The following is a 25,656-nucleotide window of genomic DNA, read 5'->3' on the forward strand; positions in this document are numbered from 1 at the left end:
TTCCCTTACCAAATGAATTCTCACTGAAAGAAGTATTGCTCCTAAAGGGGAAAAAAAATCAGTTCTTGGAAGATGAAAAAAACAAGATTTTGTAAGAGTTTGTGGTCTTCCAAAACTCAACTCTACCCTACACAATCTTATTTCTTAGTATTTAATTTCCTTCATGAAGGAGAAATTCAGTTTACTTTTTCCCTCCTGGGGGAAATTTTTTGTAAAAAAGAAAAATTAAAGTTTAAAACATTGCTCTAGGACTTCCCGGGTGGTCCAGTGATTAAGACTCTGCCTGCCAACGCTGGGGACACCAGTTTGATCTCTGGTCTGGGAAGATCCCACATGCTGCAGGACAACTAAGCCCGTGCGCCACAAACTATGGAGCCCAAACTCTAGAGCCTGTGCCCGGCAACGAGAGAGGCCACTGCGACGAGAAGCCCGTTCATTCACCGCAGCTAGAGAGCAGCCCCACTTGTCGCAACTAAAGAAAGTCTGGGCGAAGCCATGAAGACCCAGTGCAGCCAAAAATAAACATAAATTAAAAAAAAAAAAAACAACACTGCTCTAAGAGAAGCTTCCATGTCTCATGGGAAGACGCCTTTAGCCACAGAACATCTCTAGCTCCGATTTTGTCTAGAAGTCTTGATTATTACTTGGAAGTCAGACTCCCAGGGTTGCAACACTGGGATGGTGGCAATCAGTCCTGCATAATCTGGAGGGTAGCATCATGCTAGGATCTGTCAGGGCCATGGGTGAGCACTGAGAAAGGAGAGCTTCCCAGGGCTCAGGCTGTCTTCATCCCCTTTGCTTCCACATGGCTCACTCCAGGGGTTGCTCCCATTTGCAAATGGTTAATTTCAAGAGCATCACGAATACAAACTTTGAGAAGGAAGGTGGGAGAATCTCCCTTAAATGTTGTGTTGGTGCTGATATGGAACCATTGTGACCTTCATTATTTAAAATCAAATATATGTCCCAAAGGCTTCTCTGGTGGCTCAGTGGTAAAGAATCTGCCTGCCAATGCAGGAGCCTCAGGAGACTAGGGTTCGATCCCTGAGTTGGGAAGATCCCCTGGAAAAGGAAATGGCAACCCACTCTAGTATTCTTGCCTGGGAAATCCCATGGACAGAGGAGCCTGGTGGGCCACAGTCCACGGAGTTGCAAAAGAGTCAGACACAACTTAGTGACTAAACAACAACATATATCCCAAAACACTCGACCTTGGACAGAACCTTCAGACCAAGAATCTTCCTTGCTGCTGTTTCCCAGGGTCTGTTATTCAAAGGCAGCCCACCGAAGGTGGTTGCTTGGGGGGTCGAGGTGGAGAGAGTTACTTGGACTGGAGGTGGACAAGGACCCACTCACTCTTGATCAAATGAGATGACGCACATGAAGAGATAAAGCACGTGAAGATGCGTGGCTTGCAGTATCTGACTTTCGGAATCTTAGTTCCTGACCAAAGGATTGAATATCTGCAGTGCAAGCACAGTCTTAACCACCGGACCACCAGGGAATTCCCTGTGAAGATGCTTTTATGCTGCAAAACTATATAAAGTATTTTATAAATCCTCTCCTTAACGGTGTGAATAAGCTACATGAAGCAAGGCAAGTTTATTTAAGGGTGATGACCAGATCCTTGCCTTGATTTCAACATAAAAACTTGGAACAATTGATGGCTCTTTATAAAACTTCTTTGCTATCTTTGGGTTATAGGGGCTTCATGAGAGTGTGTGATATACAATCAGCTGTTAGTCCACCTGGCCTTCTGCAGCCTCATCTCGAATTGCTGGCTGCTTAGCTATTTTTCATTGCAATCCCTTCTTTTCTTCTGTGTCCATAGAAACTAGCAGTTGTGCGGGGACTTGTTCTTTCACAGGGCCTTTAAGATTCTCACAGCTTTGCTCTGAGCCCGCGAGCTTTCCAGCTTCAGCCAGATATAGGACTGGTGCACGTACTGGTGGCGTCTTCAAACTCAAACCAGAAGTGTCCCCTTTTCCATTTGAATGCTGCCTGAGATGTGTCCCACTGAGAGGGTCCTGGCTCAGGATTTGCTTGCGGGGGATCAGAGGCTTCAGACTTTGATAAGCCCATGAGTCAGTAATTCTGCGTAATAATCAGTGCCCCCAACACGAAAAGACACATGTACTGAGAACCCAGCTTTCCTTTGGCAGAAGAATGTGCATTAAATCTGTTTCATCTCTTTTGTGGCTTTTAAGGGCTTGTTTGACAAAGGAGTTTGTGAGAAAGTTCCTAATAAGTTTGGCAGCTGACACATCAGTGTTCTTTCAGCTACGGAGGCAGCAGGCTGTGAGGGTGACAAGTGGGGCCCAGGACTTCCCTGGTGGTCCAGTGGCTAAGAATCCCCCTGCCCGTGCAGCGGATGTGAGTTCGATCCCTGATCGCGGAAGATTCCATACGCCAAGGGGCAGCTAAGCACACGATCCGGAACTACTGAAGCCCGGGCACGAGAGCCCGTGCTCCGCCGCAGGAGCCACCGCCACGAGGAGCCCCCTTGCTGCACCCAAAGAAAGCCTGTGCCAGCAGTAAAGACCCAGCACAGCCATAAATAAATGCAGAAAGATTTTAAGAAGAACAAAATGTTAGCCACTCAGTTGTGTCCGACTCTTTGGGACCCCGTAAACTGTAGCCCGCCAGGCTCCTCTGTCCATGGAATTCTCCAGGCAAGAATCCTGGAGTGGGTTGCCATTCCCTTCCCCAGGGGATCTTCCTGACCCAGGGATTGAACCCCGTGTCTCCCACATTCCAGGCAGATTCTTACTGGGGCCAATTAAACCCATGTTTGAATAGCAGACCTGATACTTACCAGCTATGAGACCTCTCTCTCGAAGCCTCCGTTTCTTCACCTGTAGAATTTGGGTAACTAGAGAAACTTCTCACTAACTTATGCTTTTGTTTGGTTGGTTGGTCATGCCACGTAGCTTGTGGGATTTTAGTTCCCCCACCAGGGATTGAACCTGGGCCCTTGGCAGTGAGAGAAAGGAATCCCAACCACCGAGCCACCAGGGGATTTCCTGGCTTGTTAAATGAGAAAGTGAGATAATGAACAGAAGATGCTGAGCCCAACCCTAGGCAAGTGCTTAGTCAAAGGCAGATGCAGTCCTTGTGAAATGGGGAGCTGAGTAAGACGGAGGGAAAAATCTGATTTGGAAGAAAAGGAGTTAAGCGGTGTGCTTTGGCAGCACACATACTAAAATTGGAACAATGCAGAGAATATTAGCACGGCCCCTGTGCAAGGATGACACACAAATTTGTAAAGTGTTCCATAGTTTTGAATTTCTGTATGACTCAGGAAACTCAACCTGGGGCTCTGGAGCAATCTAGAGGAATGGGAAGGGGTGAGATATGAGAGGGAGGTGATGTATGTACGTATACCTATGGCTGATCCATGCATTATGGCAGAAACCAGCATAATATTGTAAAGCAATTATCCTTCAATTAAAAATAAATATTTTTTTAAAAGAAAATAAAAAAGGAGTTAAGTGAAATTCCACACAGAGTTTTATAAACCTTATGTTAAAAAAATTATCATATTTATTTTGGGATATACCTATTCATGCACATGAATAATTCAAAAGAAACAAAGAAGGATAAAAAATAGGTCTTCCTCCTATCCCTCATCTCACAGTTCCCCTCTGTGAGGCAACTAATATGCTAGTTTCCTGAGACTCTTCCCAGAAATTTTCAATATTGAAAAAATTTGTTTGAAATAGACTCACAGACTTAGAAATCAAAGTTATGGTTGCCAAAGGGGAAAGAGATAAATTAGGAGTTTGGAATTAACAGATACCTACTACTAAAAATAAAATACGACTTCCCTGGCAGACGAGTGCTTAAGACTCCACACTTCCAATGAGAAATAGGTTCGATCCCTGGTCAGGGAACTAAGATCTCACATGCCAAAAACAAAAAGGTAACTAACAAGGACCTGCTGTATAGCACAAGGAACTGTACTCAATATCTTGTAATAATCCATAAGGGAAAAGAACCCAAAAATATATATATATATATAAATGAATTATTTTGTTCTACACCTGAAACTAACAGAACATCATAAATCAACTATACTTCCTTTTTTTGTTTTTAATCAGCTTCAGAGGGAAATGAGTTTCAAAGGGCAGAAGACATTGATGTAGTAAAGACAGCTGCCTGTGTGTTCTTGTTGGACCCCAAGTGGAGGGAGTATTTTGAAAGCATATTTAATTCTCTGCAGCCTGAGCCAGACTGGTTGAAGTCTTCTTAGCTATAATAAGACCCACGGGCTCAGAAAAGCAATATGATTCAGAAGCAGGATTCACAGCTCCCCAAGCAGAGCCCCTCATGTGAGGCAGACGCTGTCAGGGCAGGGCAAAGCCAAACTGTAAGATCTGAACTCTGGACTGTGGACTCATTCCCCACATTCCGCGTGTGCCAAGCCCGCATTGCCAACATTCCCTGAGGGTTTAGGGCCTCTGCTCTCCTCTCGGACAGGGATACTCTGGGTCACATAGTTTTGCCTTCAGCTGCTGGAGAGGCCGGAGGACAGGTTAGAGGAGACAATGATCAGAAGCCAAGGGTCCCTTCCTGCATTCTCCCTGCTGGCCTCCTGGAGTCCAGTTTCTATTCTGTAAAATACACATATATTTATCCAGGATCCACTGGGGAAATTTAAACCTGCTCAAGTCCCAAGACGCACCTGTTTAGTAGATAAACAGGGCTATTTGTTACCCTACTGTTAACACGGTAACCGTGCATAAATATGGAGCCAAGAGAGGTCACCCACTTACCGCCAATCTGTCAATCAAAAGGGTACTGAATCACCAAACTGAAAGATTTTGCGACCTCGGTAACACATTCCAGTACTTTTTATGTCAGAAAGTTTTCACTTGGATCTAATCTGAATTCACCAAGCTGGAATTTATCCAGCATTCAGTCATTAAGGAAAATAGTGGTGATCATCTTCCGTGTACTTGAAACATTCATTAGCCTTTGTCCCTTTAATACTAACTGAAGGACTTCGCTGGTGGTCCAGTGGCTGAGACTCCACATTCCCAGTGCAGGGGGTCCAGGTTCTGTTCCTGATCAGGGAAATAGATCCCACTTGCTGCAACTAAGGAGAAGGCAATGGCAACCCACTCCAGTACTCTTGCCTGGAAAATCCCATGGACAGAGGAGCCTGGTAGGCTGCAATCCATGGGGTTGTGAAGAGTTGGACAAGACTGAGTGACTTCACTTTCACTTTTCACTTTCATGCATTGGAGAAGGAAATGGCAACCCACTCCAGTGTTCTTGCCAGGCTTCTGGAGGGGGAGCCTGGTGGGCTGCTGTCTATGGGGGCGCACAGAGTTGGACACAACTGAAGCTACTTAGCAGCAGCAGCAGCTGCTGCAACTAAAGATCCTGCATAATGCAATGAAGATCCCAAGTGCCACAATTAAGACCCAGCGCAGCCAAATAAATAAATATTTTTAAAAAATATTAAATGAAAGCCCATCCAAGTTCTTTCATCTTCCATTTACATTCAATTTCTAACCCCTCATTTACTCCTGTGACTGTGGGCTCTCTTTTCTCGGCCTCCAATCCAGGCCAGAACTTTCTCGGTTCAGAATATCAAGAAAGACCTCTGACAGCATCTTTTACTCCACTCTTCTCTTCCCATGCATCCTTCAAACCTTTGGAGCTGCTTGCCTCGTTCATCTCAAGCTGGCATGTCTATAAGCTCAGCTATATAAAGCAGAAGATTTTGCCCATCTGACATTCCTAAATCTCAGAGCGAGCGAAGATGACACTCCCTTCTGGTCTGTAGGCAGCCCTGGTATTTATATTGCTCTGAACTCATGATGATGCTTGCAGAGATTTAATTTTCCTAAAGTCCAAATGCTCACGTTAATTTGGGAGAGGGTGGAGATTTGATTTCTTGAGCCGAGTCAAAGACTGAAGGACGAAGTTTGATTCCTAGACCTAAAAAGGTTTCTGGCAAGACCGTGAAACAAGCTGCTTTATTATTTTGGAACTCAGAAGCAGAAAACAGAGATAGCCTGAGTAAACTTCCCGGAGTTTTGTGACTGGGTAAAGTCTCATGAAAAACTCAGGTAGACAAAAAAGAAGTAGACAAAGGAGGAGGAAGAGGAAGAGTTTGAAAAGTAAAAAGCATTATAATTGAGGTATAAGCCATCCTATCCTGTTTTCAAATAAAACAAGCTTTAGGGAGAAAACAAGTAGACTTGAGAATTCCCTGGTGGTCCAGAGGTTAACGCTCTGTCTTTCAATACAAGGGACGTGGGTTCAATCCTGGTAGAGGGGGGCGGGGCAGGGGGAGGGCAGTGCTGAGAGATCCCACACGCCTTACAGCCAAAAAAAACAAAACATAAAACAGAAACTATATTGTAGCACATTCAATAAAGACTTGTACAATGGTCCACATCAAAAAAATCTATTAAAAATAAGGAAAGCAAGCAAGTAAAGATACAGTACCTACTATTTCTCACAATATCCTTCCATTATTATGACTGAGGACCCTGAAGTTTAGTTAGATGAGATAAATTGGGCCAAGTGCCTAACACAGAGCCCTGAAACAGAGTTGGAACTCAGGACAAGTTCGTTCTCTTTTTAACTGTATTGCTATTAACAAAAAGGGTTTATCACTTTGCCAACAAAGGTCTGTATAGTCAAAGCTATAGTTTTTCCAGTAGTCATGTACAGATGTGAGAGTTGGACCATTAAGAAGGCTGAACACTGAAGGATTGATGTTTTTGAGTTGCAGTGCTGGAGAAGACTCTTGAGAATCCCTTGGACTGCAAGGAGATTAAACCAGTCAATCCTAAAGGAAATCAACCCTGAATATTCATTGGAAGGACTGTTGCTAAAGCTGAAGCTTCAATACTTTGGCCACCTAATGCAAAGAGTCAACTCACTGGAAAAGACTCTGAAGTTGGAAAAGATTGAAGGCAAAAGGAGAAGGGGGTGACAGAGGATGAGATGGTTAGCACCACTGACTCAATGGACATGAATTTGAGTAAACTCCAGAAGAGAGTGGAGGACAGAGGAGCCTGGAATGCTACACTCCAAGGGATTGCAAGGAGACGGACGCAACTTAGCAACTGAACAACAACAACAAGGGTTAAAGGAGTAATGCAGTTGACATTCTCCTAGCTGCCAATTAAACCCTCAGCTATATGGTCATATAAAACACAGGCAATAAATGGCATCTATAACCAAACTGCCCAAGGAGGATTGTTCCCAGAGACAATCTGGTGTAAGTTGTCGGGCCACCTTGGGAGGGGCCTTGAGATGCCATTGAGTTCCTGCAACCAGTCTTGTTTCCCTTAGTCTTGACAATTATCTTAATGTCATAGTCCAAGTCCCGTAATAACAGTAATAATTATCACAAGCTCACTTTTCTTAAGAGCTTACTGAGGACTAGGCTCTGATTTAAACACACTCCACACATTATTTCATCGAGGCTCCAAAGACAAAATGTTCAGACACTGAGGATCCTTGCCAGATGGGAGGACACCAGAAACCTGGCTGCTGAGCTATCGGAATCTGAAAAAGTTTGAGAAAGCGAGAATAAATTCCATAACACTCTGCACTTTGGTCATAAAACCAAAAGATTAGGCTAGCAGAGACGAAACATGTTTCACAGGAGAAGGCAGGGGAAATGCAGCGTTGTGGTTTATTCAGTAAACCGGGAAATATGACTTGTGTTCTCCGGTAACCACAAAGAATTGAAACGTGTGGTTAAAGATTTAGGGGTTAGGGAGAGCGAGGGGGTGGGTAGTCTTGTTCCTTCTTGATTTCTGTTCGAGTTCCAGGGAATTGGGGTTTCCATTGCAAAGGGTGCAACTGGATATTTCCTCCACGTTTCATCGTTGGGACCTGGCAAACGGCATTTCCTGGCACTCGGGAGCAGCGAGTCCCAACAGAAGCGAGGTCGAATCCATTTTTGGAGCCAAACGCCAGCATTCCTTTGCGGTGAGTTCTGCAACCTCAAGGTAGCGCTTCCCTAGAGTGACCTCTAGTGGTGACCACGGGAAGTCGCCCAATTTTCCAGCCTATGGAAGAATCACCCTCGAAATGTTGCCTTTGTGGCAACAGAAGCCTCTTGGTTCTTTCCCTCACTAACTGGCCTGTGGTTGATGATGACAAGTGGGGCTGACAACATGAGCAACTCATTCCACTTGCTAATCAAAACCATGATGAATGCTTTCACATAGGGCTTCCCTGGTGGCTCAGTGGTAAGGAATCCGCCTGCAATGCAGGAGACTCAGGTTCCATCCCTAGGTGGGGAAGATCCCCTGGAGAAGGAAATGGCAACCCACTCCAGGATTCTTGCCTGGAAAATCTCATGGACACAGGACATTGGCGGGCTACAGTCCATGGCGTCTTAGAAGAGCTGGACATGACTGAGCGACTAAACAACTCTTTTAAGTAAAACATGAAAACTCTGAATATGTTTAAATGTGCCCAAACTCCCGGCTGTGGCAGCGATCGCCTTGTGTTGGAATGAGACACTCGTCCACCCGCCAGGGGTGCAATCTGCCTGGTCGCAGAGTGGCTGTGAACGTTTTCTCTCTGGAGGGACCTTAAGACTTTATAGGAAAAATGATGGTGACCATCTACAACATGTGTTGAGATCATCTGAGGGTTGGGAGTATAGGTGTGTCCACTCAGGAAAAAATAGCTAAGAGATAAGGCCTGATATGTTTTTTATAACGACAGGAAGTGCATCCATATGAGATCGCTAAAATGCACACAGGGATAACTAGATGTGTGTCTAAAAGTTTATGACTCAGAAACATTTTGCATCACTTTGATGACGCATTATCTTATTTTGTTTCGTTTTCACGACAACTGTTTGGTGAGGTATTATTTTCCTCATTTTTAAAATATATTTTTAATTTTTTTTTTTTGCCACGTCGTGTGGTGTGGAGGATCTTAGTCCCCCAACCAGGGATTGAATCGGCAGTCCCTGCAGTGGAAGAGCAGAGTCCCAGCCACTGGACCACCGGGGAAGCCCCTATTTTCCCTATTTTTTTTCCTCAAGGAGGAAATTGTTGCCAACAGGTAATCGCACCTATTGGAGAAAGACTGTGCTGAAAGCACCTCTCTCACCGTATAGTGGTGAGTGAAAGTCGCTGTTAAAGAGATGGGACTACCCAGACCACCTGACCGACCTCCTGAGAAATCCGTATGCAGGTCAGGAAGCAACAGTTAGAACTGGACATGGGACAACAGACTGGTTCCAAATAGGAAAAGGAGTCTGTCAAGGCTGTATACTGTCACCCTGCTTATTTAACTTCTATGCAGAGTACATCATGAGAAACGCTGGGGTGAAAGAATCACAAGCTGGAATCAAGATTGCTGGGAGAAATATCAATAACCTCAGATACGCAGATGACACCACCCTTATGGCAGAAAGTGAAAGAGGAAAGAGTGCTGCTGCTGCTGAGTCGCTTCAGTCGTGTCCAACTCTGTGTGACCCCATAGACGGCAGCCCACCAGGCTCCCCCGTCCCTGGGATTCTCTAGGCAAGAACACTGGAGTGCGTTGCCATTTCCTTCTCCAATGCATGAAAGTGAAAAGTGAAAGTGAAGTTGCTCAGTCGTGTCCAACTCTTTGCCACCCCATGGACTGCAGCCTACCAGACTCCTCCATCCATTGGATTTTTCAGGCAAGAGTACTGGAGTGGGGTGCCATTGAGTTGGCTTAAAACTCAACATTCAGAAAACTAAGATCATGGTATCTGGTCCCATCACTCCATGGCAAATGGATAGGGAAACAGTGGAAACAGTGACAGACTTTATTGGGGGGGGGGCTCCAAAATCACTGTAGATGGTGACTGCAGCCATGAAATGAAAAGACGCTTGCTCCTTGAAAGAAAAGTTATGACCAACCTAGACAGCATATTAAAACGCAGAGACATTACTTTGCTACAAAGATCCATCTAGTCAAAGCTATGGTTTCTCCAGTAGTCATGTATGGATGTGAAAGTTGGACTATAAAGAAAGTTGAGTGCTGAAGAACCGATGCTTTTGAACTGTGGTGTTGGAAAAGACTTTTGAGAGTCCCTTGGACTGAAAAGAGATCCAACCACCCTAAGGGAAATCAGTCCTGGGTGTTCATTGGAAGGACTGATGCTGAAGCTGAAACTCCAATACTTTGGCCACCTGATACGAAGAACTGACTCATTGGAAAAGACCCTGATGCTAGGAAGGATTGAAGGTGGGAGGAGAAGGGGACGACAGAGGATGAGATGGTTGGATGGCATCACCCACTTGATGAACCTGAGTTTGAGTGAACTCTGGGAGTTGATCTTCACTCCCGGCTGTCACACAGCTCTCACAATCCGTCAGCGAGATGCAGTCACGTGTCTTCATGATCCGTTGCTGCCACTTGAGGCTTCTCCCTGACTGAAGATCTTAGGTCTGTCCATACCCACAGCCCTTCTGCGTGTCTCCAACACATCATCCTAGTTCAAGCTCACTTGGATGGTTGAAACACACTTCTGAAATTGTTACACATTTCTTTGTTGACTGTGTCGTCTGCCTTTCCCCTCCTGGATTGTAAGCTCCATGAGAGCAGGAACCTTATCCATTTAAATTAATCAGCGTACCCCCAGGGTCAATCATGATGTGTATACAATGTGTTTGTAGAATGAATGAGTGTACGAAAACATAACTAACTCAACAATTCCACAGTCTATTAAAATACTCATGTCTAGAGGCCCTAGCCCAGAGATTCTAACTTATCTGGGATGGGGCTAGGTATCAAGATAGTCAATCCTAAAGGAATCAGTCCTGAATATTCATTGAAAGGACTGATACTGAAGCTGAAGCTCCGGCACTTTGGCCACCTGATGCAAAGAACTGACTCACTGGAAAAGACCCTGATGCTGGGAAAAATTGAAGGTGGGAGGAGAAGGGGATGACAGAGGATGAGATGGTTGGATGGCATCACCCACTCGATGGACATGAGTTTGAGCAAGCTCTGGGAACTGGTAATGGGCAGGGGTGCCTGGAGTGCTGTAGTCCATGTGGTCACAAAGAATCAGACACAAGTGAGCCACTGAACTGAACTGACTGATCAAGATAGTACTTTTTTTTGCTGCACCACACAGCTTGCAGAATCTTAGTTTTTCATCCAGGAGTGGAACCCTGGCCATGGCAGTGAAAGTGCCAAGTCCCAACCGCTGGACTTCCAGGGATATTCAACATTTAAAAAAAAATTTCATTGTGGTAACATATCCATAACATAAAATTTATCATTTTTAACTATTTAAAATGTACAGTTCAGTAGCATTAAGGACATTCATGTCTTTGTGCAAACATCATCACCATCCATCTCCAGAACTTTCTTATCTTTCCAAACTGAACTCTGTCCCCCATAAACACACTTCCCGTCCCCCTTTCTTTCTTGCCTGGCTTAGACTGCAAGCCCCCCACTTTATCTGGTACTTTGCATACACCCTCAACACCCTGACCCCTCACCTCTTTGGTGGTATTGGCCTGGCAAATCCCAATCTGGCAAAATCAGGCTCTTCACCTGCCCTGTGTCTGCAACCAGGCAGCTGAATGTAACTGGTTAAAACAGGCAACCAGGTGGAGTGGCCTCTTTTACGTTAACAATCGTAAATCTGAGTGGGATCTTAGCACCACCCGCAGTGTTTCCTAAATTCTCTTGAACCCCCACAGTCCAAAAGTTCAGCGTCATACCTTCTAATCCAAACAAACCTCTTGCACTTGGGTAGTGACCTCACGCACCTAACTGAGAAAAGAGAAGCCTCTGCCCGCCGCCGCTGCCACCCACTGACCTACATCTGTTTTCACTTACGCGGCTGCCTGTCCACGAAAATGGATGAATTGCAAGGACTTTGCTCCTCAATTCCCTTCTCTCTCCCTGTCCTAAAGTTTCCCTCTCTACTAGATAATTCCCTTCAGCACACATGCCCTCATAGGTCCCATATTTAAAATCCCTTTCTTGGCCATCCAAATCCCACTCCGTTTTTTAAAAATTTATTGTATTGAAGTGTAATTGATTTGCAATGTTCTGTTAATTTCTGCTATACAGCAAATTGATTAAATTATGTGTGTGTGTGTGTGTGTGTGTATGTGTATATATATATAGGCTTTCCAGGTAGCTCATGGTAAAGAACCCACCTACCAATGCAGGAGATGTAAGGCATATCCTGACCTTCCTGGGTCAGGAAGATCCCCTGGAGGAGGGCATGGCAACCCACTCCAGTATTCTTGCCTGGAGAATCCCATGGACGGAGGAGCCTGGTGGGCTACAGTCCATGGGGTCGCAAAGCCTCAGACACGACTGAAGCGATTTACATGCACGTGTATGTGCACATATATGTACGTTTGTACCACAGAGTCTTTTCCAATGAGTCAGCTTTTCGCATCAGGTGGCCGAAGAACTGGAGCTTCCAACGTCAGTCTAACATCAGCTTTAACGTCAGTCCTGCCACTGAATATATCATATGGTATATTGTACGCACATACCGCCTCTTCTTTATCCATTCATCTGTTAATGGACATTTAGGCTGTTTCTATGCTTTGTCTATTGTAAATCGTGTTGCTATGAATAAAGGAATCCATGTGTCCTTTTGAATTATGGTTTTCTCTGGATATATAATCCCGAGAGTGGGCTTGCTGGATCATATGGCAACCCTATTTTTAGTGTTTTGAGGAACCCCCATACTGTTTTCCATAGTGGCCACACCAATTTACATTCCTACCAACAGGGTAGAAGTTTCCCCAAATGCTACTCTTTGCTCTGCTACATAGCAAAACTCTCATAGAGACGTGTACCTGCTGCCTGCACTTCCTTACACCCCATCATCCCTCTTTCCCCCAAGTGCCTTCTCTAATCTCCTCCCCCAGACTCTCACCCCACCAGTTACTGAAAATGTTCTTGTCAATGTCACCCACAGTCCCCATCTCTCCAAATTCAATGGTTGAGTCTCCATCTTCACCTTGCCCATTCTCTACAGCAATATTGGACACAGCTGACTGTCCCCTCCGTATGGAAACTCTTAATTTCCCCATCCATAAAATGGGCATAGTCGTAATATCTACCATGTCTGGTTATTGTGGGGACTAAATGAAATAACATACACAAAGCCTTAGACATTTCCTGGCCTCAAATTAGTGCTCAGATCCTGCCAGCTAGTCTTTTTTTTTTTTTTAAGTTTACAATTTTTTTTAAAATAAATATTTACTCATTTGGCTGTGTCAGGCCCTAGCTGCGCCACATGGGACCTTTGATCTTAGCTGTGGCAGGTGGGGTCTTTAGTTGCGGCATGTGGGATCCAGTTCCCTGACCAGGGAGTGAACCCAGGCCCTCTGGACTGGCAGTACAGAGCCCCAGTCGCTGGGCCACCAGGGAAGTCCCCCTGTCAGAGTCTTAAATACAGTATTTTCACATTTCATGGGAGGATGAATTCATGTAATACTTGTCTGTTGTATGGATGGAGATTGTGGGTGACAGGGACAAGAATATTCTCTGTAGCTGGTAAGGTGCAAGTCTAGGGGAGGAGATTAGCAAAAGAACTGAGGGGGGAAAAGGGACAATGAAGTGTAAGGAAGTGCAGGTGACTTGCCTAATTAAAACTTAGTTTGCAAAAATAAAAAAAGATTAAAAAGCAAAAAGACATCAGAGGTGCAAATAAATTTTTTGAGATGGGAAAAGTTAAGAGAGAAGAGGAAGAGTCTCCTATGTTAGAATATTTATTTTTCAAACATGTAATTAAAGCCAATATCAGAGGAACTTCCCAGTATTAAAATTGCGAATACGTCTTTCTCGCAGGGGTAGACACAGTGGGGAAATTTCCACCCTTTGGAGACATCACTTGCAATTTAGCTCAGGCCAAAATGGAATTGACTTCCTGTCCTTAATGAACAGAATGTATTCTAATGAAAGAGTCACATGGAAACTGAAACAGAAGGGATAGAGAAGGGCCAGCCTCCTTGAACTTGACTCTGGCATCCTACAGAGAGCTCTGAGGATCAGAGTCCATTTGCTTATCTGGGCTTTTATTTTTAATTTGTTTACAGTGTGGTGCTAAGAAGTGCTACCCGCCCAAGACCTTGACCACACCAATGGGCTTTACTGGCATTTCACAGCCTCAGGCAGCTTAAGACCCCAGGGAGTGCCCTGGGGGAAGAGTCCCAAGTTCTCTTCTGACCATGGCAACTCATATCCTGATTCCTGTAATCTAGGATACTGGGGTGGGAAGATCCCAGAATCTCCACGGCTCAATTACTCAGTAGGCATTGTCTCTCAAAGTCTGCTGCACAGATGACCAGCCTAAGAATATACCTGCAGCTGCTTATTTAAAATGCATATTTCTGAGCCCTTCCCAGACCTAAGGAGTTGACTATCTCTGGGTCACTGGAGCTTACATTTTAAACAGGTCTCCGAGCAATTCTCTTGTGTATTAAAATGTGAGCACTGCTAATGTTAGAGAAGAATTGTTGGCCCTTTTCTCAATTTTAAGGCTTCCCTGGTGGCTCAGACAGTAAACAAACTGCCTGCAATGCAGGAGACCTGGGTTCAGTCCCTGGGTGGGGAAGATCACCTGGAGAAAGACATGGCAACCCATTCCAGTCTTCTTGCCTGGAGAATTCCATGGACAGAGGATCCTGGCAGGCTACAGTCCATGGGATTGTAAAGAGTTGGATTCAACTGAGCAACTAAACATTTTGTCCATTTTAAAAACTTGCTATTTGATCTAGAGGCAGAAGACAGGACTCAGCTCCAAAGAGGCAAGCAGGCAGCCAGGATATACAGGAGCTTTTTCAGCAAAGACCAGGTGTTTAGAACATCAAAAAGATTCCTGTTAATTAAAGAAAACCAGATATCTCCCACTAAGGAACTTAGTGCTTTTCTATGAATGGGAAGATGCAAGAATCTGGGCTCACTGAAATCATTCCTTTGAATTGTACCTCAGTTCTCTGGGGTCAGTATCCTGCTTATCTCCTTCCTAAATCCCCTCAAGGTGCCTGAAGTTGGGGATGACTGCAGTCACTGAGGGTTTGGCAGTGAGCAGCCCCTTTGTCTCCATCCTGAGTCCCTTAGGGCTCACCCTTTGGGGCACTGTATTGTGCTGGTTTGATGGCTGCAATATCCTTTGTTTACTGGTAAGGCAGACAATATTTTTCATCCACACAGACATCAGGAACTCTGGCCTAAAGGGGAAAAGGACAAGTATCAATAGATGGCTCATATATGGTCTTATGAAAAATAGGAGTGATGGAGTTGCAAAGGTGCTATCAGAACCCACTGGAGGGACCAGAGCTTCATAGGAGGCTCCCTGGTGGAGGTGGCCCTGAGCTGAGATTTGGAAGACAGACAAGAGCCAGGTGATGGCAGGGAAGGCAGGGAGAGGAGGCATTCCAGCCCAAAGGGGCAGTATGCCAAAACCTCAGAGGTAAGAGAATTGTAGGGTCATTCAGGAAGCTGCAAGTCATCCAGAAGAGAAAAGATAGAAAAGTTGAAAGAGCTGAGGCCAGAGTTGCTGGCAGGGGCCAGCCAAGAGAGCCATTTGGAGCAAGCTAAGTACCTGCCCTGTGACCACCTGATTCAATTTGTATTTCAGAGAGTCCATTCTGGCTGCAGTGTAGATAGTGACTTGGAAGGGGTAAGATGCTTGGTCAGTCCATCAGGAAGGATGGTAGTGTTTGAACCAGCTAGGGTGATAGACACAAAGTCAGTAGACTGAGGAAAGGAAGGGACAGGACTTGGGGTCCTAGTGGTAGGCTCAATATCAGAGGTCACCCTCCAAGCCCGAGAGGAGTGTATGCAGCCTTGGCTCACAGCTGTTGTTGTTCAGTTGCTCAGTCATGTCCGACTCTGCAGCACCATGAACTGCAACACACCAGGCTTCCCTGTCCTTCACCATCTCCCAGAGCTTGCTCAAACTCATGTCCATTGAGTTGGTGATGCCATCCAACCATCTCATCCTCTGTCACCCCCTTCCCCTGCCTTCAATCTTTCCCAGCATCAGGGTCTTTTTCTAATGAGTCAGCTCTTTCCATCAGGTGGCCAAAGTACTGGAGCTTCAGCTTCAGCACCAATCCTTCTAATGAACATTCAGGACTGATATCCTTTAGGATTGACTGGTTTGATCTCCTTGCAGTCACAACTGCTGCTGCTGCTGCTGCTGCTGCTGAGTCGCCTCAGTTGTGTCCGGCTCTGTGCGACCCCAGGGACAGCAGCCCACCAGGCTCCCTCGTCCCTGGGATTCTCCAGGCAAGAACACTGGAGTGGGTTGCCATTTCCTTCTCCAATGCATGAAAGTGAAAAGTGAAAGTGAAGTCGCTCAGTCGTGCCCGACTCCTAGCGACCCCATGGACTGCAGCCTACCAGGCTCCTCCATCCATGGGATTTTCCAGGCAAGAGTACTGGAGTGGGGTCCCATTGCCTTCTGCAGTCACAACTAGAACAGAGGAAATTCTATGATGAGAACTTCCAAGATCAATGGAGCAGGTAGGAATAGAATTTCAGTGACCCATTTTGGTTGTCATTGGTTGTTTCCATCTCTCCCACTAAGAGAAACTCATGAAAGTGGGCTCAGAGGAAGTGCCTGCAATGGGCTTCCAGGGTTCAGGCAGTGCCAGGGCAGTGTCCACTTATGACCGGAAGGGGGCAGCACGACAACTCACAGAAACCAAAAGCAGAAATCGTTTCCGACGACTGAAAAAATAACCGCAAACCACCCCCCAACTGGAAAGAGGGACGTTTTGGTGATTAATTTGTGCATTCCAAAGCGATTGATGTGGCTAATTTGTAATTAGCAAGTTTTGCTACAGTTTCAACAGCTTTTCACACCAGGATGTACCTTGCACCTCTTGTTCCGATTTCTTTTTGCTATTAAACACATATTCTACCTATTACTGCCTCTAGTGCGGATTTTTCCTCTGCATGGAATGATATTGGACAGCATTCTCTCAAATTTCTGAGTCTGTCGGCAAAGAGGGGTTTTTAATCGAAGAGACAGTGTAACAAATGTTGAAGTTTTGTTTTGTTTTTGTCATCCACAATTGCTTCATTTCAGCATAATTACTTAAATTATTTAAAAGTGTTCCCTTCCAAATCTGGTCCATAGGCATACATTTTTGCAAAGACATAATCAGTCTGTTTTATCATTTTTTAAAAGAAGCTCATATATGTATATATATATATATATATATATATATATATATATATATATATATATATATATTGTTCTGTTCTGCTAAGTTATCTAGTCTCTTCTGAGATCTCACCCACTTCCTGAATTCCAGATATTACATTGCCCAGAAAGGCAGCCACATGTTTATCTCCACTCAACCTCTGCTGTTTATTCATCCATCCCTCCATCCATCCATTAATTCATTCCATGCACTGTGCTGCAGACTGGGAATACAAATGTGAGAAGAAGGTGTGGTCCTGTTTGCGAGCTTGTAGAGCCTTTGGCAGTGGATGGGGAGGGCGGAGAAGTGAGCAGACCATTATGCTGCAGTGAGATTGGTGACCCAGTGGTATTTTTGAGGAAGAAACCCTAAAACTGACTTGGGGGCCTGAAGAAAGGGGAAAAGACAAACTGAGCAGAGGAAACTGCAAGTGCAAAGATACAGACACTCAAAACATCATTGCATCTTCCGGAAACCACAGTGGTTTAATATTGGTAGAGTGTATGTTGGCTGGAGACCGAGAGAGTAAGGCTGGCAGGCAGGGACCAGATCCATGAGGGTCTTGCACAGGTCTTAGGACACTGTCTTGTAGGTGACGAACAACTTAGTTCCACTAAGTTTTTCACTGGGTCTCACTGGGTTTTTCACTCTGCAGCTAGAGTGAGAATGTATTTTGAAGATGAAGAGATGACCAACGTGCACCCGGTACTTCAGTATCCCATAGAATCAAGCGGCAAGTGGGATCTTAGTTCCCTGACCAGGGACTGAACCTGTGCCCCCTGCAGTGGAAGCTCCAAGTTCTAACCTTTGGACCACCAGGGAAGTCCCTCCAGTCCCTAGATTTTAGCAGTGCTGGAAAGTCTTGGTATTCCTCTCTCCAGATGCTTCACCCATGAGCCACATTCTTCTTCATCCCAGGTGTAAATGGCTTCCTGGAGTTCTTTCTTAATGTCTGGGCTTTGCACATGCTGTGCCCTCTCCTGGAGCAATCTTTTCCTCTCAGGCTAATCAGAGTCTGAGTTGAAACCTCTGGCTTCATTCTTCCCTGGTCCTGGACTAGATCAGGTCCCCTGCTCTATGTTCCAAAGCTGCCTATCCTGAGTGTTATATTCTCAGCAGTGTGTCTTCGCCTTCAGACTGTGAGCTCTGTAACAGATTATCTTGCTATCTCCAGAGTAGAGGCTTAGCTAATGTTGTAGACAGCAAGAATGAATGCATGGAGCTTTTGGACAATGTACTTGTTATTTCTACCCGCGTATTTTTCAGAATGAACTCTGCCCTTCCCAGGTAGGGTATCAGTATTTTTTTACCTGCCCCTTCCCAGTACATGCCCTACCCCCCAAGTCAGCCCCATGACCCCCATCTCCTGCCCAGTCAGCTCCTCCTCTAACTGGCAAATTTGTCTGCCCACTCAAAACAAAGAACGGCAACTCTTCCCTCACTTCCTCCTCCTCTCTGCTCAGCAACTAAGTCCTTCCCTTTAATTTCTATTTTTTTCCCCTGACACCATGCTAGAACCGTTTCAAAGTTGGGGGGCAAAATGGGTTTTACAACAAGACAGATCTAGGTTCCAATCTCAGATCTACTATATTTGGGTTTCCTTGGGTGAATTTCTAATCTCTTTAAGCCTCAAATTCCCAGTTTGTGAAATGGGGATATTATACACAGTAGAAACACTATGACTTTAGTACAAGTCAGGCGGTAAATAGATACCTCTTATTGTTTTCATGTCAGACATCTCCTGCTTAAAAACCTTCAGAGGTTGTTACTTGTCAGTGAAGCCTAAACTGTGCATCTTGGCCTTGCTTCTCATTCAGCTCAGTTCAGTCGCTCAGTTGTGTCCGACTCTTTGCGACCCCATGAATCACAGCCCGCCAGGCCTCCCTGACCATCACCAACTCCCAGAGTTCACTCAGACTCACGTCCATCGAGTCAGTGATGCCATCCAGCCATCTCATCCTCTGTTGTCCCCTTCTCCTCCTGCCCCCATTCCCTCCCAGCATCAAAGTCTTTTCCAATGAGTCAGCTCTTCGCATGAGGTGGCCAAAGTACTGGAGTTTCAGCTTTAGCATCATTCCTTCCAAAGAAATCCCAGGGCTGATCTCCTTCAGAATGGACTGGTTGGATCTCCTTGCAGTCCAAGGGACTCTCAAGAGTCTTCTCCAACACCACAGTTCAAAAGCATCAATTCTTCGGCGCTCAGCCTTCTTCACAGTCCAACTCTCACATCCATACATGATCACAGGAAAAACCATAGCCTTGACTAGACAGACCTTAGTCGGCAAAGTAATGTCTCTGCTTTTCAATTTGCTATCTAGGTTGGTCATAACTTTTCTTCTAAGGAGTAAGCGTCTTTTAATTTCATGGCTGCAATCACCATCTGCAGTGATTTTGGAGCCCCCCAAAATAAAGTCTGACTGTGTTTCCACATCTATTTCCCATGAAGTGATGGGACCGGATGTCATGATCTTTGTTTTCTGAATGTTGAGCTTTAAGCCAACTTTTTCACTCTCCTCTTTCACTTTCATCAAGAGGCTTTTTAGATCCTCTTCACTTTCTGCCATAAGGGTGGCGTCATCTGCATATCTGAGGTTATTGATATTTCTCCCAGCAATCTTGATTCCAGCTTGTGTTTCTTCCACCCTAGCGTTTCTCATGATGTACTCTGCATAGAAGTTAAACAAGCAGGGTGACAATATACAGCCTTGACGTACTCCTTTTCCTATTCGGAACCAGTCTGTTGTTCCATGTCCAGTTCTAACTGTTGCTTCCTGACCTGCATACGGATTTCTCAAGAGGCAGGTCAGGTGGTCTGGTATTCCCATCTCTTTCAGAATTTTCCACAGTTTATTGTGATCCACACAGTCAAAGGCTTTGGCATAGTCAATAAAGCAGAAATAGATGTTTTTCTGGAACTCTCTTGCTTTTTCCATGATCCAGCGGATGTTGGCAATTTGATCTCTGGTTCCTCTGCCTTTTCTAAAACCAGCTTGAACATCAGGAAGTTCGAGGTTCACGTATTGCTGAAGCCTGGCTTGGAGAATTTTGAGCATTACTTTACTAGCATGTGAGATGAGTGCAATTGTGCAGTAGTTTGAGCATTCTTTTGCATTGCCTTTCTTTGGGATTGGAATGAAAACTGACCTTTTCCAATCCTGTGGCCACTGCTGAGTTTTCCAAATTATCCTCCCCCTAAATCCTAAACTCTGGTCAATCTGAAATATTGGCTGATTTCATCACTCTTTCCTCCTTGCTTTCATGTTGCAATTCAGACACCAAGTCCTCCCTGACTACCAGAGCACCAAGTAACTGGCTCCCTCCTCTGCAGTCCTGTATGTAGTTCAGTGGCCCTCAGGACCAACTGTTTTGCCTTGCAGACTAGGCAACTCTCTTCTAGAAGACAAACTGCTGAAAGCAGAGGCTTTGTCAGGTTCATCTATCACCCTGCATAGTGCCTGGCATGCAGCTGATGCTCAACAAATACTGAGTGAAAGAACAATTTATTCTCATCATTTCAGTGGGCTTGTTTTCTCTATAGGATCAGACTTTAGGTTATTCTCACCTCTAGCTATTTTTTTGGCTTCCTGGAAGCACATTACCATTGGATGCTCTGTTCTCTCCTTTAACTGCAAGGAGCTTTTGGAACTGAAAAAGAAGAGTTACTCCTCCAAGCCTGATCTTCTGCCACTCCCCGGTTATGAACTGAACTCGCTAGCATTGCAGGGAACACGACTCTCACGCCTCCGCTCCTTCGTACGTGCATGCTGGTCTCTTTGCCTGGAATGCCCTTACCTTGGCTTCTCTGGCGAACTCCTACACATCCTGCAAGACCCGGCTCAGTCATCACCTTCTCTGGGAAGGCTTTTCTGAGATGGGCAAAGTAGCAACCCCTCTCTCCCATCTTTTTAGCTTCCTCAGCGTTACTCCAAATAATTCTAACAGTATTTGTGGTATTATTTGTTTCTGTTTCTTTTTCTTCCACGCCTCTAGACCCTGAATTCCTTGAGGGCGAGGATTTCTGTTCATTGTTGTACCTTCTATAGTTAGCACTGTGCTTAGCCTGTATTAAGCACTTGATTCAACGGATGAACGAATAGGTTAATTCATCTCATACTGCAGAGTTTGATGTGAAGTGAAAGTCGCTCAGTCGTGTCTGAATCTTCCATGGAATTCTCCAGGCCAGAATACTGGAGTGAGTAGCTTTTTCCCCTTCTCCAGGAGATCTTCCCAACCCAGGGATCGAACCCTGGTCTCCCGCATTCCGGGCGGAGTCTTTACCAGCTGAGCCAGCAGCGAAGCTCAAGCATACTGGAGAATCTGTTCGGACCAAATTCTCAAATATTTCAAGACCTGGTCCTCTATTTGGAGTGCTTCAGGCTGGAGATTCCTTCCTCCTCACCTCCCCCCCACCCCTCAATCCCAGCCAAATTGCCTCGGTTTGGTGGAAGGGGAAAGGAAGCGATTAGGACGTGGAGGAGAATCATAGTGAGCGGTAATTTACCCGCTCTGGCACCGAAAGGGTTCCAAAGACCGGGGTGGGTGGAGCCCGGCCGGTGCCACCTGCTGCGGGGCGGCCCGGCGCCTGCGCCCCGGCCCGTCGCCGGTCTACCTGCCGGGGCCTGGCGGGGTGGGGCGCTTGCGCTCTGGGCCTTTTCCGCCGGGGGAAGTCTCGCGGGGGTGGGGCGGGGCGGGGCGGGGCCGCGCGCGCAAGTTCTCGCGGGACCCCGAGGAGGAGCGGAAGCTAGGCGGCTGTGCTGCTTCGGCTACCGGACGGCGGCGGCGGCGGCGACGACGACGACGGGGAGGATTGTGGCGGTAACGGCGGCGGGGACAGGCGCTGCCCTCTGGGAGCCGCAGCGGGGTCGGCAGCTGCTCGCACTGCTGAAGAGGGGCCGGCCGGGCCAGAAGCCGAGCAGCTGCGCCACGGTGAGCGCGGCCGGTGGCGGCGCCGCTGCCTCGGTGCCCCGTCCTCCCCGCTTCGGTAGCGGGAGTTGGCCCGGGGTGGAGGGGTGGCCCGGGCCTGGCGAACCGGGGGCTGCTGGGCCTGGAGGTCGGGAGAGTGGAACCCCCGGGCTCGGAGCTCCACGTTTCCCCTTTTGGGGCGCTTCCTTCCTGGGCACCGTTCCTCCCCTGACCCTGGACAGAGCCCCAGACCGCGGCGCTGGAGGACGGGGTGGGTGGGTTCCTAATTGAATTTCACGCCTTTTCCTTGAGGGTTTTGCGCCGCAGGGGCCCGGGGAGAAGAAGCCCCAGAGCACCGGGCGCTCATTCCGTGAGTCAGTCTGACTCGGCACCGGGAGGCGGGGGGTTCGCGGCGGTTGCGAATGTGGTAATTGATGCTTCTTCAACCTGCTCGGCCACCACGTCACCATCTCCGGGTGTTTGGGGGCCGAATTTTGGGAGAAAACCCACCACTCCTATTAAATCCTGTGAGCGAGGACGTTTGCTACCGGAGCTAGTCGAAGTGGCTTTGTTTCTGTCGCGTTTTGTTTTGTTTTGTGGGGGACTACTCTTTGAAAAATACATTTGTCAAGAAAAATAAGCAGCGGTTCACTGGAATGCCTCGAGGAGAGATGGGAGGGAATCCCTGGTGTTTTTCATTTTGCAGCGCTCTCCGTGTATCTGATGGTAAGCCCTGTGAGTTACAGCTTATTTAGGGAGTTATGTCAAGGTTGGCTTCACGTACAGTAACAGTATAATTTGCAGGGGAGCCCAGGTGCCCTCGAAGTCTGTCTTTGGGTACTGTTGATTCTCGGAAACAGCGAGAAAGACGTGTGAGAGAAATTAGCGTGTCTCCTTGGCTTTCTAGTGCCTCTTTCGCTTCCCTGCTACCCCGTTGTCTCGTTCTATTTCTCTTTCCACTGCGGACACTAAATGCTTACTTGTATAATACAAGTCACTTGCCCCCTCCCCCCCGTTTTTTTCTTATCTACTTCCCTTTCCTCGTTATTGTCCCCTCTCTGGTACAGTTTTTTGAGGTTTCGGTCTTTGGCATAATTTGTTTTCTCCCTCATTTAAAGATCCCGTGTCTCTGCCGGGAAGATGCCCTCTTTCTTGCTTTATCCTTTAGTTTTGAGCGTTCACTGTGTTCCTGCAGCCAGCCAGAAGGGTTGCTAGAGAGCCGTCCGAGACTTAAGTTCTCCTCCCTGGGAACTGGGAGGTGCGAAGGATTGAATTCAGCCTTAAGTAATCAATACTGCCACTAGGCCCTAAGTGTAGCTTGATTGTGCTTTTGTGTTTTATTTGTTTTCTTCGTGTTTAGGTCACGGTTTTCTGCCTGTTCACGCTTCTCTTCCTATGTCTCTGTTACTGAAGGAGATTGGGTCACTTTGGGGCTTATATTGGCTTTTAGTGGGGGTGATGAATGTTCAAAGCGAAAACCAGCGATAGCCCTGTATTACAGTAGAATTAAGATAGCCTGATATATTTAAGGAAATAAAACTTATTTAGACCATTGATGAATTAAGTAAAAGCCTGTTGGTGGTAATAGTGCTAATCTGTTCCTTACCAGGCTTCTGAGACCAGGCATCTTTTCCTGCATCTGTTATAATCAGCCTTCTTTGTTGTTGTTGTTGTTGTTTTTTGCAGAAAGAAATAACTTTGTTCTGTTACTCCTTCCTTTGTTGAGAATTTTCTGAATCCCAAAATTAAAAAAGGTTAATTCTTGTAATCAACTTTCTTTGATACTAAAAGCAGGCACTGAAATGCTTGAGGCAGTTTACTTACTCAGCCAGTGTATACAGATTTGAGGGACTGCTAGGTTTTAAATACTACTAGTCAGTGGTACTTAGAGATTTTTCTGCATGATTCCTGTTATCATGTTGCATGTTGTACAGCAACAGCTCTAGTTGTTACTTAGAAGAGTAGTAGATTTTGGAGAAATGAAGTAATATGGAGTAGAGACCCATCTTGTCCATCCTGAGAGAAACTAATAGTTACTTCCTTAATTCAGAAGAACTTTCTGGCAGTCTTGAATTCCACTGAGAGTCTTTGGTTCTGTTTGTTAAAGTTGGCTTTTTCCCAGTTGTGCCAAGTGAATATGTTTTCACTCTGCAAAGACATGGTAGTGCACGGTCTGAGATACAAAGTTTGAAATCTGGTCTAGAAGCCCTTACAGTACAGCCTTGTTTTGTTTTGTTTTAATTTAGCATGCATAAGAGTTACCTGTGGGACTTCCCTTGTGGTCCAGTGGTTAAGATTCTGAACTTCTGCTGCAGGGGGGCGAGGGTTCCATCCCTGGTGGGGGAACTAAGATCTCATGTGGCGTGGCGACGCCAAAACAGAAAACATTACCTGTGAATCTTGTTTAAAATTAGGTTCCGGGGCTAAGGTCACACTACATTGCAGAACTCCAGAAGGCGCCTCACAGTGAAGCAGTCCCTGAATGGGCTGATTCTGATGTAACTGGACCAAGGGCCAAAATTGTTGTTACAGGATGCATCTGTAAATTCGTGAGACTGCAGTGTGACTTTAAATTACTCAACTTAAAATTACACTTTATGTAGACAGTAAACAATTAAAAGCCTAACAGAATAAGTGACTACAGATGTGATCAGTTTTACATGTGGGAATATTTGCACATTGTTAGGACTTGGATTTGGGGCTTCCCTGGTGGCTCAGCTGGTAAAGAATCTGCCTGCAATGCAGGAAGCCCCGGTTCGATTCCTGGATTGGGAGGATCCGCTGGAGAAGGGATAGGCTACCCACTCCTGTATTCTTGGGATTCCCTGCTGGTTCAGCTGGTAAAGAATCCACCTGCAATGCAGGAGATCCCTGTTTGATTCCTGGGTCGGGGGGACAATCCCCTGGAGAAGGGAAAGGCTACCCACTCCGGTATTCTGGCCTGGAGCGTTCCATGGACTATAGTCCATGGGCTCTCAGAGTCAGACATGACTGAGTGACTTTTACTTTCAGGACTTGGATTTGGAGCTGTTGAAGTTTATATTTACTGGTCAATGTGCTTAACTGCATCTGACTTTTTTGTGACACCATAGACTGTAGCCCACCAGGCTCCTCTGTCAGTGGGATTTCCCAGGCACGAATACTGGAGTGGGTTGCCATTTCCTCCTCCAGGGGATCTTCTCGACTCAGGTATCGAACCCACATCTCCTGCATTGCGTCTCCTGTGTTGTAGGCTGATTCTTTACCACTGAGCCACCAGGGAAACCTATATTTAATGGGACTGTTAATTTGCCTACCAGAGCGTTCTCCTGAGTCTGTGTGTAGTTGGAACTCTAGATTTACTGAGAGCATGTGGGATGTTGAAGAGGGACCAGTGATGCTGGTTAATACCTCTTAGCACTTTACAGCAGGGACTCAGCCTTTACAGGTTTTTTAATTAGCAAAATGACTTTATAAGGTGTAGGTGCTGTGATTTTCTTCATTTTCCAGCTGAGGGACACTAGGAATTAGAGAACGTGAGTTATTTCTCCAGTGTTGCCCACCCAGTTAATAAGTGGTAAAGTGATAACTAAATCCTGGTCTAACT

The 25,656-nt window shown here is 46.0% G+C and overlaps 1 protein-coding gene and 1 pseudogene across 1 annotated transcript in view; one reads left to right on the top strand and one right to left on the bottom strand.

Annotated features, from left to right (window-relative positions):
* LOC102174336 overlaps window positions 1-25,656 on the bottom strand; it is a 45,146-nt pseudogene that overhangs the window by 15,340 nt on the left and 4,150 nt on the right.
* GRB2 (growth factor receptor bound protein 2) overlaps window positions 21,881-25,656 on the top strand; it is a 66,046-nt gene continuing 62,270 nt past the window's right edge. Inside the window, exon 1 of the mRNA XM_018063823.1 lies at window positions 21,881-22,094. The gene's annotated coding sequence lies outside the window, so the exon portion shown is untranslated. The remainder of the gene's footprint in view (window positions 22,095-25,656) is intronic.

This window comes from Capra hircus, chromosome 19 (assembly GCF_001704415.2).
Source record: "Capra hircus breed San Clemente chromosome 19, ASM170441v1, whole genome shotgun sequence".
Taxonomy (NCBI): Eukaryota; Metazoa; Chordata; class Mammalia; order Artiodactyla; family Bovidae; genus Capra; species Capra hircus.